The sequence below is a fragment of the Motacilla alba genome, chromosome 4 (assembly GCF_015832195.1).
Source record: "Motacilla alba alba isolate MOTALB_02 chromosome 4, Motacilla_alba_V1.0_pri, whole genome shotgun sequence".
In the NCBI taxonomy this organism is placed as follows: domain Eukaryota; kingdom Metazoa; phylum Chordata; class Aves; order Passeriformes; family Motacillidae; genus Motacilla; species Motacilla alba.
In genome coordinates, this window is record NC_052019.1 from 69,110,572 (window position 1) to 69,136,258 (window position 25,687).

The window sequence follows — 25,687 nt, forward strand, 5'->3', positions numbered from 1 at the left end:
GTGAAAGCACAGGGAATCATTTGCTGTGTGACTCACATAGGTTGTGCTCCACCAGAGACCACCAGAGGGTTTCTCTGCTCCCCAGCGCTGCAGACAGAAGTGGGGTGACCCCGTTGTGCCTCTGCTCCCAGCCCCAGTTCAGGCTGGGCCAGGGGCTGGGTTGGGTGGTGACACATTTTGAACAGCGCTGCTCACAGCAGCTGCGAGGGGCTCCTTACAGGGCTGGGCAGGGTTCTGCTGTTCCCTGCAGGAACTTCAGCAGAGCCGTTCCAGCTCCTGCTGATCTCCAGCCAAGCCAGCACCACAATGCTGACTGGGGATCTCCATGGGCTGGGACAGTTCTCCGTGTGACACCAGCATTCTGCTGCCATGTCTGAGCGGTGGCAGGGCTGCTGAGGAGGGCAGGGGAAAGGGGGCTGCTGACAGAGAGCAATGCAGGCCAGCTGCTGGCAAAGCAATTATCATAAAGAGTTCATCCACAAAATGAAGTGATGGCTTACGAATGTCAAAGCCGAGCATTTCTTCTTTGATTATTAAAAACAAAGGGGCTTGAACTCTTGGTTTGATGTATTAAGTGATTACTTTTTAAAAGAAATTTTGAGTTTGTCGAAGTGGAATGATTCATAAAGCAGCTTAATTAGACCAGAGCTCCAGTGGGAGTCCCCTTTAACATGTCTACAGAGACTCTTTTAATACTCTAATCCACCTCTGAATGAAAGGTGAAACCAGGAATGGTAGTTTCAAAGGAGGAGCTACAAAGAACATGTATCTTTCTCTTTTTGCTCTTCTGTCCTTGCCACCTAGATATCAAGCTTCCATTGCATTCTAAGGATGACTTTTTTCTAGGTTAGCTCACACAAGCAGAGCTTTTTATATCCCATAATTGAAAACTTGAAAAACCCTCAAAGTGAAAAATCCATTACTAACACACTCCCAAACTGGTATTCTAGAATTGCTGTAATAAATGTAACCTGTTGTGCAGTGTTTTGTTTCACCTCCTAGCAATTTTTTTAAGATTTTAGGTCACCCTATTGTAATTTGTTTTCTGCTTTATCTGCTGCTATAGGAGGAGGCCTCATGCTAATGCTCCAGTAGGGTGTGAAATCCTGAAATGGGAAATGGAAGTGTGCCCCAAGGCCTATTTCAGACTTGTGTGACTAGGCTGTGCTTAAAAATAAAATTAAAAAAAACCCCACAGACCTGGGTTCAGCACAAGGGAGGGTAAAGGCTTGAAAATGCTCTAGTCTGACAAGGGAAATCAAGATCATGATGTTATATTTACTTGGAACTGGTCTTCTCTAGAGATGTGAAATCTCTCTGCAACATCTGTTAGAACAGAGTTAATAAGCTAAAGAAATGCTTTTCATGTCTCACTGCTATTGATTCCCTTGGCTTGAGGTAGGAATTGCTTATGGACTTGCATCGCTAACTCTAAAATATCAGGATGGTGGCAGAAGGAATGGTTGGGTTTTTGTTTTGAATGTGGAATACAGTTCAGTGTGAACAATGCCCAGTGATCGTTGCTCTCCAGCTGTCTTTTGACTGAGGTTTCTTTTTAAAATAATTTTTTCTCGTGGAAAGAAAACAAAGGTGACTTAATGAAAATGAGCAAAGAAAAACATGGATGGAATAATCCAGAGAGCACTCCAAGTGAATAACAGTTTGCTACCCAACCATTGTACTTCTTTGTCATGTTCATTCCTGCTTTACTCATGGCACTAGTGTTCAGCAGGTTACATTTGAAAATATCTGTAATGATATTTTGGAGTCTCTGAAGACTTTGGGGCACTTCAGAAATCATACTCCAAATGTTGTTTGCCTGTTCATACCGGTGATGAGGTTACTGCCTTGTGTGCACTTGGGTTTAAGTTTTGTTTATTTGTTGTTTCTAAGCATGGCAGAAATGCTGACACAATTGGAGCAGGGCTTCTGTGGACTGAAATTATCACATAAAAGCTAAATACCAGATATAGAGTTATCTGTTACAATTGGAAGGGTAGGCTTGAAATAAATAAATGAAATGATGAGAGGATAGTAGGTGGATTTCTCCTGGTGGCATCAAGCTTTTATGTTCAAGAGAAGTGTTTTAGGAAAGCAGATACTATGCTAAAAAAATGAACAGGACCAGAGGGCAGCAGCGTGTGTGTTTCTGTTGTAAATCTGTTCCACCTTGGGCTCCCATAGAGGGCAATGTTGCATCACAGATGGATTTAAACCCTGTCTTAGGGGTCTGCCAATTCATCTGTGCTGATGTACCTTAAGGAAAATTGCTGTTACAGTAAATTTATGGTGCATTTCCCTTCAGCCAGGCTGTGACGAACACACACAATGATGCGTGCCAAACCACATAACAGAGCCTCGTTAGACGTGAAGGAAATTAATTTTGTAGATTACCTAATTGTAGTTTGTAGGGGGAAAAGTCCCATTTTAGCTTACAGTGTTCTGTCCAGTAACCAGGTCACAGCAAGTGTGAGCCCTCCTGTAATACAGGTGCTTGGGTAAGCCCGTAAGAAAAAGGGCCCAAGTTTGTGGTGTCTGTCCTGGACACAGGGTTTGTAGAGATGTGTCTGGGGCGCATGCAATCCTCTGCATTTCTGATTGTATCTTGTGTTTCTTTCCAGTGGGACACATGGGTGCAGTTATCATTATGCTTTCCTTTTGTGCTTTTCTGGTTTTGTTGTGTTGTCAGCACAAGGCTCTGACTTCCCTCTGTCTCAGCCCCCTGGGTAGTTGGAACACTGAAAGATCCATGCCCCTTTAAAACAAGTTCATATCCTAAATTTCTCTCCTGTACTTATTTACTGCCTGAAATCTCTCCTAAGTTATCCTGCCTAAGATGTGGAAGTACAGAGATGGTTAAATTATTTTTATTAAGTCTCTGTTCCAGCAGTGACACTAAGAACAAGCCCCACTGTAAATGTTGTACTCAGCCCTGGAGCTCAGTCAGCGAGGCTGAAATCCGTGGCGCTCCTTGTTTCACTGACTGTTTCCCAACAGAAGGGATCCAGGGAGCCTCACAGCAGCTTCTTGTTGCTGACACTTGGAATTCTTCACAGAATAGGGAAGAAAAGTAACCAACAGGAGCAGAAACCAGTGATACAAAAAGGAGTAGGAAAAAAAAACAAACCCCTTTGTCCAGGACTTGAATATGGGTTATCAAATAGCTGGGTGAATGAGTGAGTTTGGGCTTTTTGTTTTTTACTCTGAATTCAATTTTCCATCCAGGTTTTGTACCTGAGGCCAGGTCCCCTCCTGGGAGTCCAGGTGCATCCCTAGGGGCTCTCCTGTTGCTGATGTGGCAGTCTGTGCTGGCAGCCAGGGCCTCCTCTCTGGAGCCATATGTCTCATTTTCTGCTCTCTGCTACTTCAGAATCTGGAGAGAGTGGGGAAGAGCAGGTTGTGGCTGGCTGTACTGGCCAGGGTCCCAAAACAGGTAGATGCAATGAAAGAGAAGAATTACAGGAAACTCACAGTTAATGCAGGGGTCTGTGCTCTGTAAATGACAATTTCCAGCTCCTAACTCACGTGAGATTTGGCAGAGTGGGTTTCTCTGCACTTCTGTGGAGTTCATCTCTCGTTAACTCGCACATTCAGGAGTTATTTGAAAGTGAGTTAATGGCACCTCGTGGCATTTGCAGCCATCAATCTGTATGATCCTGATTTAACACAGAGCACACAGTGGAGTGTTTCTCCACAACCATTTCAATGTTTGTATGTTCTCAACAGACACATTGTTTAACACTGGTTAGAAAATTAAACATTTCTAGCTTCTATAAACACAGCAGGGAAAATAAACATTTTCCAATTTCTTGTATTCACATTGGTGAATACAAGAATACATACATCAGACCCAAAAGAACAGTTAGAAGGGAGCTCTGATAAATGTATTTGAGGCTTTCTAGAATGACATGAACACTTGACATCTTTAATAACACATTTTTCAATAATCAATAACCATCCAACACAGCTGTTCTTTGTATTGCTGTTATTTTGTTGCTCATAAGTCATTGGCAATGACATTCCAATGCAGAATGCTTATGGAAAATGAAGATGAGTCAGCAGCATATATTGCAAGCTGATGTCAATCATAAATAGGAGTACTGATTATGGCAGTGGATCTGTCCTTCCATCAAACAGGAATGAGGTGTGGAGTAAGGACGTGAGCATGTTCTCCAGAGCTCTGCTCTGCAGAACTAAAGCCAATCTGCATAACCTTGGGCTTTGGTTAATCCCCTGCAACCCGGATGTAAGAATGTTGGCTTTGTTGTAAAGCTCCATAATTTGAGAGGCTTTGCACACATTGGTGAGAAGAATTATAACACCATTTCTAGAACTATTGGAATGCTGCCAACAGAGTTATTGTTGGAAGAGGAAAACTTAGTGTTTGGGTTAGAAATGGAAAACTCCATACTAAAGGGCATTCTGGAACTTCAGTCATGCAAAAGATTGACTGGAGTCACGAGTTTTGTGGTTTTGTGTCTAAGCGGTAGCAGTGGTGGGTCTCTCTTGAAGAACTTCTCACTTTGACTTTTTGTGGAAAACTGGGTATGGAACAAGCGGGAGAGGAAGGGAATATTTGCGTGCAGGGTGTAAGAGGAGGGAATTATTTTATTGTGCACAAGCCTGGAGGTGGAAGCTCGTTTGAGGGCACTCCAGGAGCTCTCCATCGAGCCTCGTGGCCCTGCCACAAGAAAGCCACGAGTCCCGGGCCCTGCCAGCACAGGGGCTGTGGGTGTGGGAGCGCCCCTGGCCCTGAGCACCCCCGGCCCCAGCCGGGCCCCGCAGGCGGTGGGGGAATGCCGGGGCGAGGGCAGCGAGCTGTGGCTCTGCAGCCTCTGTCACTCAGCGCTGGGGCTGGCAGCCCCCCAGAGCACTCACAGGCAGGGCCACTGTGTGCACAGCCAGCTCTGCTCAGCCATCGCCTGCCCTTCATCCAACCCTTGCCTTTCCCAGGCACCGCCAAGGACTGACGGGGATCCGGGTGCCCTGGACACGGCTCTGCCGCCTCTGGCATTCCCACGTTAGCAAGGATCACACCCAGCTGCACGATCTGCAGTGCAGTTTGGAACTAATTTTGGCTGTCAGAGGTTTAGAGTCTGCCTGTGTGTGCCTGTGAGGCTGACTGGCCAGGAGGGAGAACAGGTGAAAGTGCACTGACCAAAGATCCCCTGTCATTACCTGCAGTGCGGGGATAGGGAGATTGCAGTGGGGTAGAAATCATTTCATTCCAGGATAAATCCAAGCTGGAGTGTGTGCCTGGTGTGAGATACCTCCCACAGGACCCTCTGTGCCCACTGCAGTTAATACATCAGCAGGAAAAATCACCCTCATTAAAAAAATAATGGAGAAGGTTAAAGGCTTCAAGCCCAACAAAGATGCAAAATTAGAGTTTAAAAGTGTTCATTGATTATTATCCACTGCTTTTCTGGCTGTGTGCCTGCACGGGCATGCAGATGTTACCAGCTGGAGATGCTCTTTAAATCAGCATTTCACATCCACTTCTCCAGGCACCAAGATCTTTTCAAACAAAGATGCAAATCTAGGACCAGTTGCAGCTTTAAACTCAGTTCAGGTGAATGGGTAAAGACACCAAGGTGCCAGAACACTGAACTCTTGGTCCCTCAGCTGTTCTGACAGAGTTCACGTTATTGTGCAGACAGGGCACATAAATAACCTCAAAACCCATTTTTTACAATCACAGTGGTGAATGTTTGGGTTTATTTGATTTTCCTTAGTCAGCAGGAAAAAATAGGTTTATTCCTGTGCCCACTCTGGGAACCAATTCTGGTTCTTATAAAACCTCCCTTATTCTGTTTCAAGGAAATGCTAATATAATTTAAAAACTAAATTAATTCCTCACCATTCACAGTTCAGTTTTCTGTTTGTCCGTGACCAAAGAATATTCACACAAACCAGGTTCATTTAATTGGAGTTCAGTAATGCCATGCAGCTTTCTGTGCTGACAGAATGAAGCCAAGTCAGCTGGAATAGACACAGGTGTTTCAAAGCCGGCAAGGAGATATGAATATGAAAGCTCTGCTATTAGAAAGCTAAAAGCTCATTTTCTCAGTGTTTAAACTCACTTTGTGGTGGTTGCTATGCTACCATCTCTGCACCTACTTTATGGAGCTTTGAACTATAGCAAAAGAAGTCTTTGGAAATGACAGACCTGAACTAAACTGAAATCCAATGTGAGACCATCCTGTGAAGTTTTTATAGTGAATAAAACTTTATATTTAGCAATATTTAAATTGGTTACTCTGAGGGTTCAGCTAGCCTTTTCTTCTGAACCTACTGGACTTTCTTTGTTCTTCCAACACTTTTTGGCAAGTTTTATCTGTTACTAAGCCTATACTGCTGGCATTAATGCTGGTTTTCTCAGGGTATGTGTAAGTTGCAGCTACTGGTAACAGCACCAGCTCTTTTTAATGTACATGGAAATGGATCAAACTCTCAGTAAAAATATATATTTGCATAATGGAAAAAAGTAGCCTGCATCCAGATGATCCGTCCCAAGACTGCTAGGCAGGTACTCTGGTGTTCAGGAGGCAGAAGGGTAATGCCAGGTAAATGGTCTGAAGATATTAAAAAACTGTAACAAGCAGATTGGTGAGAGAGGAAACATGGCAAAGAGAGTTTTCCCTTTGGAAAACCAGGAAATGCAGTTAGCTGAGAGTGTAAAATGTTGTGGTAGTTTTCTTTGTAGATCACCTCTGCAAAGCCGTTTTAGGGAAAACACAGGTACCGTGACACCAGGAGGAAGGAAGGCCACGTGTGGATGATGAATTCCACCTAAGGGAAGTGGTGGTGGATAACTTGGGTGCTGCAGCTGGAGAAGGCCTAGAGGGAAAGGGGATGAAGCTCCTGCTGGGCACTGGCAGGTCTCTGCTCCTGGTCCAGCCAGTAAGGAAGCATGGCATGGCTAAACTCAGGTGCTAATGCAGGCAAGCAAGGAGAACCTCTTGTTTAAGGCTGGGGCAGCTGAATGCAGAAAACACGAGACATTATTCTGCAGGGCCGGATGGCAAAGAGATGGATGGGATCCCCTCATGGGACTTATATTGCCTCCAGAGTGGTTGTTTCTATGAAGTGGAAATAGATAAAATTGCCTACCAAGAGATCCATCTGACTGCTCTGAAAGCACCTTAGGAGAGCCATTCCTGGAGAAGGAATATTAGTCATGCAGCAAAGCCCTGCTCTCTTTGCTTCTGCCTTGGCACACCTGTGTGTGTACACACATGCTGGCACTGGGGATTGAGAATTTCTCTTCATGGCTCTGAAAGGCTCCCATGTGGTTCCTCAGCTTGGCTGTTTGTCACATGGCTGTCACTTCTGTGTCTCCGTACTGGAGCAGAGAGGGAGGGATGTGCTTGTCTATAAATACCTTTGCTGTAGTGACTCTAAAGATGCTAAGGAATTATTGAGTATTTAAAAGATGTAATGGATGGAAACCAGAAAGAAGAAAGTTCTTTTCATGCTTTAGGAGAAAAAGGCCCTCTTAAGGGACGGTCAGTCTGACAAGAACCTGGGTCAAGAAAGTTCACTGTGACTGTAGAGGCAATGATGCGAGTAGCTGATAAGGTACAGGAGAAAATAGAGGCATAGAAAAATAAATAGTAAATAGTTTGTTGTAGTAAATAGCTTGTAGAAAATGTTAATGCACTAATGAGCAGCTGGAGGGGAGAGCCCAGCATTCCTTCCCATCCCTGGGCTGTTTAGGATTCTGCTCCAGTGACAGCAGCAGCTGTTCATGGCCAGGGGAAGGGAGGCACACCAAGATGATCTAGGAGGCCCCTCTCAGCTTTAACATCCCAGGATTCATTTGGCTTCCTCTTGGCACAGGAGTGAACTCAGCCTACTCTGATTATATATCCAAAGTTTTCTTTTTAATACTCTTGCATGGAGGGGAAAAATACTGCAGCCTGACAGGAACTTTAAAAAGTTACTTGCCATGGGAAGCAGTGCATTTCTGCTGTTGTCACCAGGGATTGCTCATTTTCTGCCCACTGGCCACAAGTGCATTAAAGGCTCAGGAGTAGTAACACCAGTAATAAATAATTATCCTAAGCTGCAATATGTGCTGTGCAGAGACTTTCAGCCATCATGAAGATGACTTTCTGTACTGTCAGATTTCTGTACTGTGGAATTACAAGGATTTATTTTACTGAAAAGAAAAAGCCTTCTGCTGATAAGATCACATATCAAAAATATGCAAAGATGTTCCCTTTGCATTGGCTAAGGCAGGGACTGCATTGTGCTTTCCCATCCTAATTTGGAGACCCAACAAGTGTAGTGCTAATATTGAGTGTCTCAGCAGTGTTTTCCCTCTGTCCAGCCACCCAGCAGCCACATCTCATTCTTCCATTCAGAAAGTACAAAGAGAAGGGGGTGGTTGTTCTGTAGGAGCAGAGTGCAATCTCTGTGAGGCTGGTGTGCAATCCTGGGTACTTGCTCCTCTCTGGAACATCAGGAAGGAATAGAACTCAGCCTCTTTTCTTACTGATGTGCACAGAGAGCCCAGTGCAGCAGAGAGGGAGCTGGAGAACATGTGGTGCCTCCCTCTGCCCTTTCTTGAACAGCTGGAGGTACCTGTTCTCACTCAGACTTGAGCAATATAAATGGAGTGGACAATTTCCCTGCTCTCCTCTTTTTAAGATTGCCATATCTGGGAAAAGCTGAGCTTTGGTCACCAGGGGAGGCATCTCATCAGGAGTTGTAAGTGATCACAGCTTTGTTGAGCACACTCCATGAAAAGGAGGGGAATGCTCTGAGGATTATCATCTCCCCTGCTTTCCTGGCTTTCCCCTAGGATGGGAAACAGCAATTATTTGTCCAGGGCACACAGATGCATCCAAGATGTTCAATTTCCACCAACTGCAAGGCAGCATGTGGGGATAATTTTTTTTTTCTGTTTATTTCTTGATTTCAGGTTTTTTTGGTTTTTTGTTTTTTTTTTTTTTTTTTTTTCCCAGCAGAACTTTGTTTTGTGTTTTGATTTCCTCAGTGATACACAGCATTTTGGGAGTTTTATCTGTACAAAACAGATGGGAGTCTATTCCACTTTGCAACTTCAGTGTGCTTCTCTTCCCTTTTAAAACTCAGATAGTCAAGAAAGCCCACAATACAGAGTTGGCAAGGTCCTTGCACAGTGACCTTTATATCTCAACTCTTCATCCACCCGTGTCTAGTTTTTAAACTCTCTACTGTTGAGTTGCTTTACTACGTGTTCCTTTCAAGTCTGTACAGGCTGCTCAGACTTCTTCCCAAGCATCCTATAGAAAAGCACAGCAAATAACTCAGTCTTAATTTCTTGCATCACTGACTAAACATTCATACTTGGGGCTATTTTATGATTTTTGGCTTTTCCCCTGCTTTTGACCCCAGGTTTTAGGGCTGCTGCATTTCAGGTGACCTGACTGCTTTCTGAACTCCCAGTCCCCATCTTCAAACCTCTTCCTCCTCTTCCAAAGCCCTCAATATTGATGGATTCGTGCAGGTGATCTCAGGACATCTGTACATAATTTACCCCAAGGTTTCTCTGGAAACAGGACTCCTGTTTGTTTGGTGCTCTTGATGACAGCACCTTCCTGCCTAGAGCCATGCCCAGGTAATGAATCTGCAGCAGTCTGCTGCCAGGGAGGGACGCTGCTCTGCTGTGCTGTGCTGAGGAGGTCACTCCCAAGCAAGCTCCTCCTCTGCCAGTCCTGCTCCTCTCAGCTGATGTTTAGGATTGGAGACATTTAAGAGCTAGTCAGGAGAAACGGTGAAACGATTGAACACCAGTGAGGGATGAGCAAGGCAGAGGCCAGGTCTGCATTGCAAGAGGAGAAGCAGAGACACTGTCAGCCTTTGCAGTGAGATGCACATTCAAAGGCATGGCAAGTTCAGTGAATTGCTTTTGTAATGTGTTAGTTTTGCAGGATTTTAAAAGTCTCATTTTCTGAATCAGTGCAGTTTCAAATGAGTATCGACACTCCCATTTCACTGCCTTTCCTAGGAGTTTGGTTTGACACCATCAGCTTTTCTCTCCCTGTTAACTGTGGTTAGATACTTGAGCAGGGCTGTGAACACAGAATCTCTGCCAAAGCAGCCACGGCACCGGCTGAGCCCTGAGCAGAGTCAGCTGCATTGCACACACTCCATTAAGGGGCAGCTGCCACTTCCAGGCCCAGGGGACAGCAGGGCTCAGCACTGCCACGCTTCCTCTGCAGAGCCACGTGTGGCTGCACGGGCAGCAAATTTCCCTCTTGGGAATGCCATCGTGCCCAGAGCCCATTGAGCTGCTGGTGGCTGTGTCAGGGACAGGGCTGGGCTCAGACAGGGACTGCATCCAATCTTTGCAGCTACTTCCTCTCTTAGTTCTGAGATTTACAGTCCAAAGCCCAAGGGAGATGGGAACACAGAGGTAGGGTGGGAATAACCAGCATTGTGGTTTTCCCAGAAATGAGGAGCAGCCTGGGCACACCCCGTGGATCCCCTCTCTGCAGAGGGACTGAAGGCTGCTGAGCCCCTGGTGCCAGGCTGCTCTGGCCAGGCTGGCAGAGCTGGCTCAGATGCCAGCACATGGAGCTGAAGGCAGCCCGCTCCCTCAGACTGTGCAGGGCAGGAATCTCGCCAGAATGGCCACAGCCACACGCGAGGGAGTTGAAGGGAGCAGATATGACAGCTCATACGTGCTGTTCTGTTCCTTAGCTGTAGTCACTCTAAGTAGGTGTAAATTGCTACATTTTGAGAACAACTTTCTTGTTTTCACTGACACAGCAGTGAAGTTCTGGCAGTTTTCTTAAACATGATAATTTTGTATATAAGACAAAAAGGGCCTTCAAGGGAGCGTGTAAATCAAATGCAGCCTGTTTTAAAAATGCAGCTGGCCTTTATCACTCTTGTTCTTCTGTGCCACAGGGTGTGTCCTGAGAGCAATGGCCAAATGAACTGAGCTGCATCCCAGTAAAGGTAACCAGTGCCTGATTTAATCCGTTCCAGACATTGTCACGACCCTTCATTTTATACCAAGTTCCTCTAGCCCAGCACCTTGCTTGCAAGTTTGAGTTCAGATCTGAAATGAGCTGATGCTTCTTTCAAGATGTTTCTACTGCTCACTCCTCAAAGCTCTTGCCAGCCTGCCTTCACACCTATGACGAGGGTTTGATTTTTTATTCTTAGGTCCTATTTACTTATTGCACATTATCCCAGGCCAGGCCCAGAGAGTCAGGGAAATCCTTCTGAATCTCTGGGTTTTGTTCCCATTTTTCTTTGCAATATCTTTCAGTCAATTAGAACAAAACTGTCAAATGAACTAAAAATTTGGTCTTAGTTATAATGACCTCAGCAAGGAACAGCAAACAAAGAAGGAAAATCTCTGGCACTGTGGGAGCATCCTGCAGCACCTGTAGTCTCCCCTTTGATGAATACAGAGAGAATGTGAGGTGCTAATCATACATTGGCCACAGAAAACAGGTGCCAGCAGGCGAGTTTTTTACCTGTGTTATTCCCACAGAGCTTTTGAAAATAATTATGCCTTTTTATACGATTTCAATAGCTCCTCACGCCTGCTGTATTACAATTGCACAATTCCAGCTATGAAATCACTAATTAAAATGTATTCACAGCAAGGTTATTTATTGAAGTGAAATAGTTGGGGTGGACACAGAATGCTCTTGAGACCAAATTAGCCTTTCACCTATCAAAAAAGCACAATGAAGAGAAATAGGGGAAAAAGAAAATAAAAATAAGGGATCTCTATTCAAAATACTTCTGCTTTACTTGCATGTTTGAAGAGTGATTGGTGGGAGAAGGGTGGTTGATTGCCATCCAGCAAAATTATTTAATGACATTTCACTTTTCCAGTAGCCAACAGGAGTCCTGATCATACTGGAAATCTCAAAATAGAAGAAAAGGTAGTTGGAAAAATGGTGGAAACAGGGTGGAAAAGCTGTTAAGCAGAGCAGCTTCCAGTGCAGAAGCACAGATCACTTAGGTGCCTTCCCTGTCTGAGCACAAGGTGCTCACAAGTGGGGAACAGTTAGGGGAAAGTGCAGGGGGTGCTCTGCAGGGGAGATGAGCCTGTCCTTGGAGCTGTGGGAGGGGATTTCCTGTGCCAGCCCTGGTGCATGTGACCCTTGGACTTCGATTGTAGAAACCCGCCATGAAAACTGGTGGAGAGAGCTTTTTGTCCCTCGTCCTCCATCAGCAAGGTCTTTTGTATTTGAAGCGTGTTAGTTCATCTTGCGGGACTATGAGCATTAGTCCAAGCAGAGCCTTTAAAGCAACAATTGCAGAACAGTTACAGCAATTAAATTTGGAATTGTGAATGCAAGCACCATGGCTCTGATTTTCTAAGGACTTGCATACAATCAAGAAGCAACCTATATTGAGAGCACCAAATGTTCCATCAAAATGTTCTTCATGTCGAATGTTGGTTGCTCATGAATAATCTGAAGCCAAGAAATTACAAGTTTTATCCAACAAATAAGACAGAATATTAAATATCTGACTTGAAACTGAGTTGCTTGCTATGCCCTGCAAAGAGCCTGGCAATACCAGAGATGCTGTGTTTTCTCACAGTGGGATTTAGCACAGCTTACCCATGGAGTAAATCAGGGCTTGGTTTTTAGCTGGTTTCTGTGTTCTACAGGCTCTCCAAAGCCAGGCTTGGTGTACAGTATAACAGGGGAAAATCCTTGTAAAGACTGGAAAAGCTTTGTCTTTGGCATTCACCATGACAAACCTGATGTTTTAAGACAGGTGTGGTTTTGGCTCCTCAACTTGGAGCATTTTCCAAGTGTCTGGTTTTCAAGAAATGAACACTCAGCACTTGGGAAAGGCTTCCCCAGCATCAATTCTTGTGGGACTCAAAGCCATCCCTTGCTGCAGGCAGTGTCAGTTCCTGTGGAATGAGCTAGAGCATGCCACAGCAGTGGGAGATGCTGAGTGTCAGTAAGGAGGGCTGTGCTTCCATTGGCAGGGTCTCTCTCCTTTGGCCCTGCACTCCTTAGGAAGCTTGTTCCTGGGTCAGTCAGCTGCAGGAGGATGCAGTAAGGTCTGTTGCTCTGCTCAGCCCATAGGTGTCCTTGCCCTAAAGGCAATTTACTCATCCATTTTTCCCAGAGAAACTGGGACTGAAGTAAAACTCCTCTGGTTAGGAGGAGCTCCAGCTTTAATTCCAGCTGAGGACACAGCTTCACCTCAGCCAGTACTGTTATTTTGGCTGGACCAGTACTTTAAACAACTTGAGGCACAGAGGGCAAGGTGGGAGCAGTTCCTGACATCTCACAGCTCCAGCAATTAGGGAAATGCTAATCCAAACCTTCAGTGTTTTCTTGGACACATTTTAAACCTGTTACAGCATCCTGTTTTTTCTGCTCATGTGTTTTCTGGTGGCAGTGCCTCTCATAATTAGTCTCTTCTGAATAGGTCCCTAAAAGTGCATAAAAATTACCTTGGTGATACTCATAATCTGTTATAGGTAATACACTCATTTTTAACCTTCCATTTCATCTTGTTCTAGCTGATAAATTTTTGATGGGCACTGTGGAATGTTTTTGGCGACTACAAAGGCATTTCAGGTAACAATGATGTTTTTTAGGTGCCCGTTACTGACTCTGGTGAGCAAGAACAGGGAGTCCCTCTTTGTACACTACATATTATCCTTTGCTTGTGGGTGTTTTGCCAGGCTCTCATAACAAAATGCCACTTCCCACCTCCAAATCTGATGTGAAACAAAGACTGAGATGGAATCCCTCGGATTACATGGGTGGCTAAGATAGAGCATGTGCTTTTGGACAGGCTTGTTCAAAAAAGAGTTGACATCAAATAGGATCCAATGGGGTTGTGCTTTCTTCCCACCACTTTTTTATATTTCCATTAACCAAATGCTGATAACCACATGATCCAGCAGTCTCATCCTTGGCAGCAATCAGCATCCCTGAATACAAATACCTGTGTGCATGAACTAAACTTCAGAGCAAGTGTTCAAAGATAATTGAAAGACTACTTGTTTTTATCACAATTTCTGAGCAGTAGCTGTGTTGTTTACAATGATTGAGATGTTTTGGCCACTTGCCATGATTTTTTTTACACCAGAAACTTTAGTCCTTGACCTTAACAAAAGGAAAATTGTAGTCAGTGTCCCACACCTGTTCATTGTGCTTCTGCCCAGCCACAGGGTGCTGTTATCAACCATCACCCGCAATGGCAGCTGATAAGCTGCTCCTCAGAATTTGTACCCACACTTAGGGCTGCACACATCCATTTAGCAGGTAAATGGGCATCTCCATGGGTGCTTGAATACCCCATTATTCTGCAAAACCAGATAGCACAGCACTTTTATGGGGGAAGCTCGGAGTAGCTCCTTAATTATTTTGCTAGATGCTTGCATAAAGCCCTGTAAACTTGAAGAAATATATATAATGTTCAATCATGTGGCAGTAATCCTGGTGTAGTGCTGACAGAAAAGGCTATTGGTATCCATCTGGGAATGTAATTTTCGGCTCATTTACTGGCACAGAGCAAACTCTTCTTTTCTCTCCTTCTCATTTTCTCTCTCCTGTCTTTGTTTCTTCTTTATGGGTATTAATTTGCTCTTTGGTGCTTGAACCCTTTTTCTGTGTCCACCCTTCTACTGCTCTTGCTTTGAATATGTTCTTAATTAGCATTCTTAAATGTGCATTTATAGGTATGCCATGGTGGGTGGGGAGGACTGAGGGAAAAACAGCACTGGAAGGGCATAGTTCTTTTCAAAGGAAAGAAAAGAAAAAGTATAACTCCAAATCTTCTCACTTTCCATCAGGTTGTACCACTGATTTCTGCATTAACTCGTTCACAGTGATCCTGAGTTTAAAATGAAATGATGTTGTCCATTATAAGTAGGGAGCTTTAGATCTCAGTTCAGCAAAACAAGGCCACTTAAATGTTTACAGCTAAGCCTGTGCTAAATTTTGCATTCAGCTAGGATTTTAATAGGCTTATAGAATTTCCACCTTCGCTTCCAGCCCGTCATGGCTGTCCCTGGCCTGAATCAAAGAGTGTCTTGTCTTACAAAACCTTGAAGGAATCGGCAAACAGAACTGTATGCAGCAATATTTTCCTTTTGGAGCTGGTTTTGGAGTCTGTACGTAACTGTGGTTAACAGCTGTGGCTGTATCAGAGGAGTGAGAGAACTTGGTTCCAGTAGAAGAGTAAATGGCAGCTGCCATGAGCTGGAACAGAAGCAGTAACAGCCTCTTGGGAAATGCAAAGAGCAGACCCCAGATGGCTGTAGGGGCTGTGTGGTACACATTTGCTCCCTAAAGTCCACACAGCAGGGTCTGAACATAACTGGGTACCCATGGAAAAGAGGAAATCTGATCCCACTGTGTTCTTTAAAAAAGAACACAAAGCCAAAGCAAGAGCTATGGTGAAAACCTGGAGCTCACAAAACTCAAATGGGTTTTACACTTCTAAGACTCCAAGTTAGATATATATATTTTATTTTCTCCCTTGGAGAATGATGAAGTAACTGCCTCACTGGTTCATGTCTCTGGTTATTTTTGCCAAGGGGCACTTGACTGAAGCTGTTGATCTCAGTGCCAATAAACATGTTTTGCAGGGGTTAATGCAATTTTGTATAAAGGCTCCTGTTGCTTGCAGATCCATAAACAAGGCTGTACTCCAAAGGAAGGCCCAGAGAATTTCTGAGTGATGAGATGAGGTTGTTTCAGTAGAAACTGGGACTGTTTGCCAGAAGAAAGTGCCCTGCCCATATGAAAATGCCCCTTGAAATAAGAGCTGTGATGTTTGTGTTCCAGTTGTAATAATGGAAGATGAGAAAAATGCAAACTGTGAGACCTTCTGAGTAAAATCAGAAACAAGAATTACTCTGAAGCATGTGAATAACTTGGGGAGAAAAAAATTCTGCATTTCTGTGGGTGTTGAGTTCAGTCTCACCTAGAAGCTCACAAAATCAGTGTATTTTTCCCTGATAAATTAGAGAATACAATGAGGCTGTAAGGCAGAGCAGAGACTGCACAGACATCAGGGAGTTGAGCCCTCAGCTGAAACTGCTGTCCTAAGCTCTCCACTCAATACAACAGGAAACTCCCAGGAAACCCTGCTGAAATTCACATATCCATTTCTAAATGTCACAGGACATGGAAAAGAGTGCAAAGGGTAAGTGGCAGTACCACTAAGGCATTCTGAACTTGGAAAATAATGGAAAATAAATGCAGCTTAAAGGAATACCAAAAAAGCACAGCATGTACCAAATTCTGATTGGGATTAGGGAATTTGCTCTGACACTACAGAAAAGCAGAAAGATAGAAGAGAAAGTGTCTGTGGTTAACTGGCTGTCCTGCCTAAATATAAACTTCAGATAATTTTTAATTTGATATTTGGAACAGAAATATTCTGAACATTTCACTGAGTAAACCCTACAGGAATCCAGGTGGTAGCTGGATTTCAATATGGAGGTGATGAAAGATGGACAAATTTAGATGTCCAGAGTAGGCTGGAATGTGATGTCTCCTGTACAGAAACATATTTAATGTGGGTGTTGACAGAAACACTAATACAATTGATGCTGCTAACTTACCTTCCAGCAAAAGCAGAAAAATCACAAGAAACAAGCCTGCTGCTTTGAGTCAGTTGAAAGAATGAATCTTCTTATTACCCAGATACTAAGGCTAAGAGGAAAAAATAACAGATGTGTCTTATTTTATCTGTCTGGGCCTAAAGCTGTTATTTAAACAATATAACCTTCCACATGGGATGTTAGAGAAAGAAATCCTTGGGTATTCAGGCTCTGGCATGGAAACAAGGCACAGTGTAGCCACCCTCTTGTCCAGCTGCAAGTGTTGAGTTCCATTCACTTTAGAATCCCAGATGAGCCTTGGCTTAAAAATCATAAGCAAGGCTTCATAACAGAGTTAAGCTGAGCTGGAAAGTATTACCACCTAGCACTTTTCATCACAGTCAGTCTATAGCAGGTTCTCAGCTCCCAGGTTCCACAGTTTAGAGATCTGCAGCATTTCAGGTTATTGACACTGCCAGAAGGAAGTCTCTGACTGGCCAGTGTGGACTGTTAAAGCTCAGAGCCTTGGTCCTTTGAAATCTGGAGCTTTCTGGAGCAGCGCTGTCTTTGTTCATTAGGAGACGAGGCAATACAATGAAATTCCCTGTGATTTTCATTTCAGCCAAAGAAACGATTCACAACCGCCAAAATTAGATCAGAGCCTCAACTTTAAAAGCTGAATGCAGCCAGAAGTAAGAAATACTAAATCAAATCCTATAGTTCATGGATTCTTTGTGAGAGCAAATGTAAAGACAAAAGAGCACAAAAGAAGATGTATTGCAAACCTGTGGACTTGAATTTTTCAGGAGGATTTAGAGCTCATCTTTCCAGTCATGTACATGCTGACAGTGCTGTGAGGATGTAATGGAAGGTACAAAAATTGCAGTGCTTAGGAAAGGTCAGATGTTCTTTTCTCCTCTCTCATAATCTTATTTTTCAGCTCTTGACCAGGAAAACAAAACACATCTTGTTGCAAACACCCAAATGCTTGTAAGTCCTGAAGAGTACTAAAACAACTCCACCTCCCCTGAAATCTTTAACTCATTATAAACAGCATCAGTTTGTAAGCAAGTCTGATCTTTCCTAACATTTTAGGGGCACATTCAAGGTTTAACTGCAGGAATGCAAACAGAGAAATGAAGAGTGTGGGCTTACCTTGCATCAGGAACTGCCTCTGTGAGAATCCTTGCTCAGGGGTAAATAGGAGGTTGTGCAGATCATTTTCGAGAACCTTATTGCCTGTGAGATTAAAATTCTTGTATGAAAGCAAAATCATAAATTATTTATAAACTTCTGTTAAAAGCATAACTTAAACCAACACATTTCCAAAAGCTGTAATTACTTAATAATGAGAATTCATGAGAAAAAGGCCAAGGAACGGTTGCTGTTTACCCACGTGAGTCCCTTGGGAAGGTCACAGAGTCACAGAGTGGTTTGGGGTGGAAGGGACCATTAAAGAGCACCTGAAGCAGCTCCCAGCATTGAGCAGGGACATCTGCAGCCAGACCAGGGTGCTCAGAACTCTGCCCAGCCTGGAATGTTTCTCAGGCAGGCAGGGCAAGAGGAGAGCACCACAGCTATTTGCTTGAGCAATCAGGAGATTCCAAACTGACCTAAAGACAACTTGTAGCTCTTTTATTGGGAGCTTGCCTGAGCTTTGGCTGGCATATGACTCATTTACACAATCCTGTTGGGAAAAACAACATTGGACTTGTTGATTTTCTGCAGACATTTCTTTTCAGGAGCCCCTCACGTGTCCTTTGTGTCCCTAAGTGGTTCTCTGTGAGGAGTGTATGGACATGGGACAAGTTGGAACAAAGCACAATATTTGTGTCTTTGCAAAGTAGGGGGGTTATTTGCTGGATCAATCTGTGAGGTCAATGCTCAAATGCAATGCTCAAAATAAACTCTGCTTACAGCATTAAATATAATTGTTATGTGGCTGAAATAATATCCTAATCAACATCTTATCTTGGGTTTATAGAGGTGTTGTTATAAACAGGCAGCTTTAACCTTCATTGATTTCAAGGACTCAGTCATTATCCATTTTCCAGGCTGAGGTCTGTAAGTACTGAGCATTCTGGTGCTTAATTTCCTGTGATAGGCCTGAAACTCATGGAGAAATGGTCTCACATCATCTAGAGAAAACACCTTTGAAAGGAATATCTACAGGTAATACCTAAAAACACACGTTTCACATGGCAAAACATCATTTAAGCAAGGCTTGCCTACTATTAGGCCACCAAGAAGCTTCTTCTGTCTGACTTTCTGTCTGACTGTCTCACTGTGCTGAGACAGCTCCACCAAAGGAGGTGATTGTTTTCACCCTTTCAGCCACACCTCTAAACACAAGGGACTCTGCACTGCAGGAGTTCATGATTCACTGAGGAGTTTTCTTTGTGCCTGTGGCTGTTGGCTTTGAGGAAAGCACATGGGCTGTAATTTCAAAATGCCATTTTTCTCTGTAAGAGCACTGCACCTGCTAATGAGAGCTTCTCACCTGGTCACAGAATGAATACTTGGAGTTTTCCAACTCACATCAAACTTATTTCATACCTCTTTTCTTTGCAATATTTTGCTGTGGTGTTTTAAGTACACAAGCTAAGTGGCTTTCCCACTCTGGAAAGATTAGGCAGGGGCAGACATCCCTACCTACAGCTGGGCTCTCAATGGGAGATGGGCAGGAAATAACCCTTCATCTCACTGAAAACACATGCAAACTCTCTTTTTTTCATAACCAAGAAGATCTTCCAAACATTTATCTATTCCAAGCTGCATTTTGGAGCACATGCACAGCCAGAAAAGCACTGTGTCCAGATGGGGTTTATTAATTTATTAATGAGCTAATTCCCCTCCACCAGTGCCATCCCACAGGCAGGTGTCAGGTTCTTGGCTCAGGCACTGCTTGTCACTCCCAAGCACAGATTCCCACCAGTGAGAAGTGCAGCCAGAGGAAGAGCCAGCAAGGCTTTTTTGTGGCAGGTACGAAACTCCTTTTCTTCATTACCCTGTGCCTGTCAGCAGCTGTGTTTGCAGCAGCTGGTCAGCCTCAGCCTGAGGAGCCCTGGGGCTATTTATTTCTCTGCTGCTCATTCTTACCATTCAGCAAGAGGACTCAGATGCAAACCTGGGGATGCCAAATCAGAAGTTTCTAAGTTTCTGTTTTGACCTTTCTCCAAAGGTCAGCCCTTAAAAAGCTGCACTCACACCTGGCCCTCCTCAGGTACCTGGTACTCAGGAGGGTGTCACTGGTCTCTGTCCCAGCCCAGCGCACCCCGTGTGACATTGCACATGCACAATCTGCAGTGCCACGGTCTAACAGGGGGCAAAGGGAAAAGGAGCACGTAAGAAAATAGGAAACAAAGAGTTTTAACCTATGAATTGTGCACTCAGTTGTGCATGAAGTTAACGTAAAACAGGAAAATGCTCTGACAGTGCATCAGGCTGAGAAATCTCCTTGCCTAGGAGAAATATCTTCTTAAATAGGCTTTGGTTCTGGAAGTCAGGCATTGTCTAGGTACTCATCTGATATCTTTGTTAATCCCATCTTTATGAAGATGGTTTCACAGTATATTGCAATATAATTGGGCAGGTTTCTTAGAACTAGTGGAAATCCAACCTCTTGTGTCATGTATAAAAGGATCTCCGATTCCAGAAACAGGAATTTAGTGTTTAGGAACTGCTGGAATAGCTACCTGTTGTGATGCACTAGATTGTTATTTGGATACTGCACTGGGTGTTGTGTTATACAAATGTTTCCCCCCTTTCCTCAGATGGTGTATCCCTCGGATAAGGTGGTCTTGTGTCCCTTGAAGCCCCTCCCTTCGCCCATCCCCACTGTGTCCCCTTGGCTATGGCCTTCCGTCCCCGCCTCCCATTCTGCGGGTATAAATGTCCCTTGAGTTGGGCTTCGGCCTCTCTTCTTCACCTGGAAACCCTACGATGCAGATGTCCCCTTCCAGCTAATAAATAGGACATCAGAACCACGTGGAGAAAGAGCGCTTCTCTTCCTTTACTTCGTCCATGTAGGATCCGTGCGGGCGTAAATCCCAAGCTAGCCGGGGGGATTTACAGCCCGAAACCCACGGGTTCCTTCATCTACCAACACTTTACCTGCTGATAAAAAATGTATGAGCTGGAAAAAGTCCATAGGTGTGACAGGTATAGATATCACTGAACTCTCTGGATGAATCAAACCCACTTTGAATTCCTTTAGTAAGGACAATAATGCTGCCTTTCTGACAAGAGAAATCCTTTGATACCAGTGGTTTTTATCCTTTCCCTCTTGTTCTTGCATCACAGAGAGAACAGAAACTATTCTTAGATGCTACAAAGAGTTGTGGTTCTGTTCCTTCCCAGCTATCAAGTGTTTCCTGGATTTTTAATTTTTTTTTTTGTTTGTTTCTATTAATGGTGTAGGGCACAGACTTTCTGATCAAGATCAGATGTTTTGCTTCAGAGAGAGAGAGAGGAGGCTGGGATTTCCTGACAGCTAGCAGAGTTACTGCTCTAGCTTGAGGGGCTCAAAAAGAGACAGACTGATTCCTCTGTGTGTGTCCCATGACATTCCAGGCATCTGTCCAGGGTCCTGCCGTTCCTTACAGAAAAAAGCCTGCTGTGGAACAGGAAGTGTTGGGTCCTAGAAGCTCAAAACTAACTTGTCTAGCAAATGACGTGATGCTGGGTGTGCTGATAACAGTGCCCCACTGGCGTCTGGCCTGTGCCCACAAAGAACAGGAATGCTGGTAGTGGATCGGTGTGGGAGCTGTTCCTTCAGGCAGCTGCAGTGTGTCTTTGCAGAGGCGCAGCTGATGGTACAGAAGCGCAGAGCCCTCGCAGCAGCAGCAGCAGCAGCCACGGGCAGGGCCCTTTGCTCCCTCAGGATGGGAGAGGGGAGGGCTGTGCACCAGCAGAGCCTCGAGCGTGACTTGGCTTTGCTGTCAGTCCTTCACCTCTGCAGAGAATCCCGAGCAGGGCTCAGGCTGCAGCGTCCCTGGTGCTCGGGGGCAGCCCCGGCATCGGCGCTCAGAGCCGTGCAGGCTGTCTCGGCTTTCACTCAGCGCAGGGTGACAGCAAAGCTGTGCCCGGGCTGTGTCCCACGGCCACGGGAGCAGCGGCCCAGCGCTGCCCTTGGCTGGCTGCTGGGGGAGTTCAGCCCAGCCAGCACCGAGAGAAGCCCCTGCAATCAGGCTGGCCGTGCGCACTCACCGGGGGCTGCCAGAGCCACGGCAGGTGCTGAGCTCAGCCGTGCTGCAGCTCCTCCTCAGGGAGTGCCACCTTCCCTTGGCTGAGCCTGGGCCATCTCCAGAGGGCTGAGGTGGCTTCACCCAGCTCTTGGCAAAGCATATCTGCCACAGGGAGAGAACACGTCACAGAACTGTCCCTCTGCCATTCATCTCTGCAGCGTCTCAGTAACTAAACCACTCACAGAACATGTTCGATTATTTACATTTTCTGCTTTAGGTTTTTAAAGCCTCCCTTGTTCCCCACGCTCTGAGCACAAGGGGTTCGGGTCAGTGTGGGAAAAATGACCCAATACCTTGCCCCAGGTAGTTTTACTTCAAAATTGTGATGCAAATAACTGGGACAGAGGGACTCCATGGGCAGTGTAGTGTTTAGAGGTTCTGGCAGAATAATGGATGGACTGCAGAGCAGTTGGGTGAGAGCTCTTCTCACTGACTGTGCTGTAATAAGGAGCCATAGATTCAGCAGTACATCCATCCTTTTAAATTAGAAGATGCATTACTTCTGAAAATGTGCTATTCTGCTTACATGTCTACAGCAAGCAAGTTCTGGCTCTGCATTTCAAGCCCGACTGAAGGGATTCCTGTGTATGATATTTTTAAGATAACACACATCAGCATGCACAGGACAGCTATTACAGCACTGGGGGACGTTTGAGAGGAGAGGCAGTAACTAATAATGTATTGCTGGCAAACACTTTGTCTCCTAATGTCACTTGTTCCATGCTGGTATTCCAGCCATGCCTTTCATTTCCCATTGTGATTCAAACGAGGTGGGTGTTTAGCTACAAACAGGCACGGCGCTAATGCTCAGCACTGTTCATCAAAGCATGCATATGCATTTCATTGCTGTGATGTGCCAGCCAGAGAGTGAGCAGAGCTTCAGTCCTGAGCTGCAGGCTCTGATTTTGATTAGTGGCACTTGCACACTGAGGCAGAGACATTTCTTATTGTATGATCTACATTTCAGCTCCACTTGGCATAAAGGTAAAATCATTTTTCTGTGCATAAGAACTGTAAATCAGATAAGAATTGATTGTATTTGTTGGTTTAATGAAGTAAGATAGTGGATTTCTGACTAATGCATTGGAAAGTATTTATACCATAGAGAGTTCTGCCAGCATAAATCACTTTGTGGTGAATGCAACAATTTCTTATTGGAGGTCACCAGAGTTAGCAGCAAAATCAATTCCAATCAAATCACAGAGCTGCTGAATACATCGGGAGACTGCAAAGGAATTAATACACTTATGTGTTTGCTCACGGGGCCCGCCCAAATGAAACATTAGCAGCTGGCATGGGGATGAAGATGTCCTGCATTACAGCCAGTTCACGTGCTCTCGTGCCAGGCAGACCAGGTACCTGCTCCATGGAGACTGGAGGAGTTTACATCTGGAAAATCAGACCACATCCCTTTGGCCAGGGAACACATGGATGGTGTTTGTCCATGACCAGGAGCCGCGTTTGGAAATGTGAGGAATTGCTCTCACAGTTCGATTCCTTCTTTGGGCAAGAAAAGCTCAGTTCTGAACTTTTCAGCATTTTTTTCACGTTGTCTAATTAATACCCACAGAGCAAAATTGCTGCAGTGGGAGTTGTCAAAGCCATTTCTGCTTCCTCTACAGCTCAAGTTCAGAGTCTGCTATCTCATAATCCTGGTTAATGAACAAATCTAAAATACAAGAATATTTTCCCTCTTTAGTGGAACCAAAACCTGGCACAAGGATAAGTTGCACGGAGGCGTAGAATGATTGCTCCTAAACTTCCTTTCCTCACTAAAAACAGGATCAGTTCTCTGAAACTGAAAAGTCAAACCTAGCTGGGAGGCAAACCCTAAAAAAGCCTGTTTCTCCTGAGAACCTCTTTTCCATTTGGGAAGAATAAAGGGACATTTGCTACTCTGCCCATCCATGAACAAGGATCATCAGGTGTGCTCAGCACAGACTGGCCCCTTGGTGTGCTGGTGCTGCTGCAAGGAGTCAGTGGCTGGCAGTCCCTGTGTCACCAGCCCTTAGCTGCCACTGCATGGATCAGCAGTGCTGCAGACCTTCTGAGCTGCAGCCCTGCCTGGCAGGAAGGTCTCTGAGCAGGGATTGCTCTGGAGTGCCCTGCTCCAAGGAGAAGCTGCAAACTCAGTGACAGGAGTAATTATCATGGCAAACAGATCAACACTGAGTCACTTCCTGGCCATACAACTACAGGGTGTATTTAAGGAGCCAGTGATCTACATTTAAATGCCAAATCCAGTCACAGGGACTGAATGTAAGTCTTTTCCTGGGTTTGCAATTACCTAAACGTAATTAAAGAATGGAGAAGTTATTAGGGGAAGTGAGTAAGGCAGGAGCTCAGTCCACTTTTTCCTTTCTCTTAAGAGTTGGGCTTCAAGTCCTGCACAAGGGACACTGGGAACCAAATCTGCTCTTTATTTCCACCTGTGCAGCTCCATCTGGCCTTAAGCCTGAAATGCCACGAGCAGAACAGAACCTCTTTTCCCTGAGCTGTGGCCCCTTGAGCACAGTAACACCATACGAGGGGAAGAAGCTGCACAAAATGGGATGAAGAAAGCCTTAAAGCACTTCCTGAGACCCGTGGACTTGCACGAATGAAACAAAATCACTTTGAGGTGTGCTAGATCCTTCCCTGCACTCCACATCACAGGGGATACTCGCTGCCATCTACTCATTCCATAACCAAGCTGAGGCAGCGTGGGTCAGGCTAATCTAAAGCATTCTCAAGTTTCTGGTAGGTACCTGGTAAAAATGCAAATGAACTGTTCATTTCAGAAGCTAAAACTTGATTATATCATTATATAGTATGAATTATAAATGCATATACTTTATACACTTCTAAATATAGGCATTAAGTATAGAGCTATAGATTATAAATTATATAGAGGCACACAAATAGTGTTTCGACACTAATGGGTGATAAGAATGAAACAAATCCGCATTTAACAACTACAATGGGTGAACCTTTTCCTCCAATTACTGTTAACCCCTGCAGTCCTGCTTTGCTTGCCAATTTGGATTGCTCTGGAGGCTGGGAGCAAGCGGTGCTTGGAAACAGGCTGTTAGAAATTGTTTAGCACAGGGATAAGGCAGAGCCCTGCTGGGGGCTGACTGATGGAGTGTTTCCCTGCACGTCCCACAGCCAGGGCAGGGCAGGCTGAAGTCTGACTGATACCAACAAAAAACTGATCATTACCGCTAAAATTAACCTGACTCGTGTGGAACACTCATGCCCTGCAGCCTCCTATCCGGCGTTCTGCTGGAAAAGCCGTGCCTGATGTCTTCTGCTGTAACACATTAGGCTCAGTGTGACCGAACTGGTTCTGCAGAGTGGGCAGGCAGCGTTTGCTGTGCTGAATTTACCCCTGACAGAGAGGGTGCTCAGACTCAGCCAATGTAACTCCTCACATGATGCATCATTCACAGTAATGGATTTATTCTTAATCCCATCAGCTTTATCGCCAAAGAAATGGGATGGGCCTTTTGAGGGAAACTGATCTTCAAGATGCTCACAAAAACTGTGCTGGTAATGGCCATGAAAAGCATTGATTGAAGGTTTGGTAAAGCTTTCCTTCAAAACCGGGCCTAATTTTTCTAATCTTCACATAACGCATTTCTCTCAGGTTTATTTTGGCCTACGTGATCCTGTTTAGCTTTTCCAGCACTGATTTCCAAGATGGAAGCTTTGGAAATTGGTAATCATTTCGCTCTTCTCCAACGTGCAAAGTGCTGCAAAATACAGAGTACAGAATGTACCGGGTTTAGCACTGGAGCGAAACCCTTCTACGTTCCCCAGACTTTCTCGGCTAAAGCAGTGAGCCCTTTTGCTGCACGGATTTTTGTGGGTTATCAATTCTTTGGCAATCAGCTGCCACTTAGCAGACTTTAAT

At 44.7% G+C, this 25,687-nt stretch overlaps 1 long non-coding RNA gene across 4 annotated transcripts in view; it reads right to left on the bottom strand.

Moving 5' to 3' along the window:
* LOC119700967 overlaps positions 1–25,687 on the bottom strand; it is a 49,822-nt gene that overhangs the window by 13,027 nt on the left and 11,108 nt on the right. For 2 of the 4 annotated variants that reach the window (XR_005256951.1, XR_005256952.1), the window contains exons 3-4: positions 17,702–17,785; positions 3,235–3,407 (exon numbers count right to left, since the gene is read on the bottom strand). This is a non-coding gene — a long non-coding RNA (uncharacterized LOC119700967). The remainder of the gene's footprint in view (positions 1–3,234; positions 3,408–17,701; positions 17,786–25,687) is intronic. The other 2 variants (XR_005256953.1, XR_005256954.1) reach the window with 2 other exon arrangements.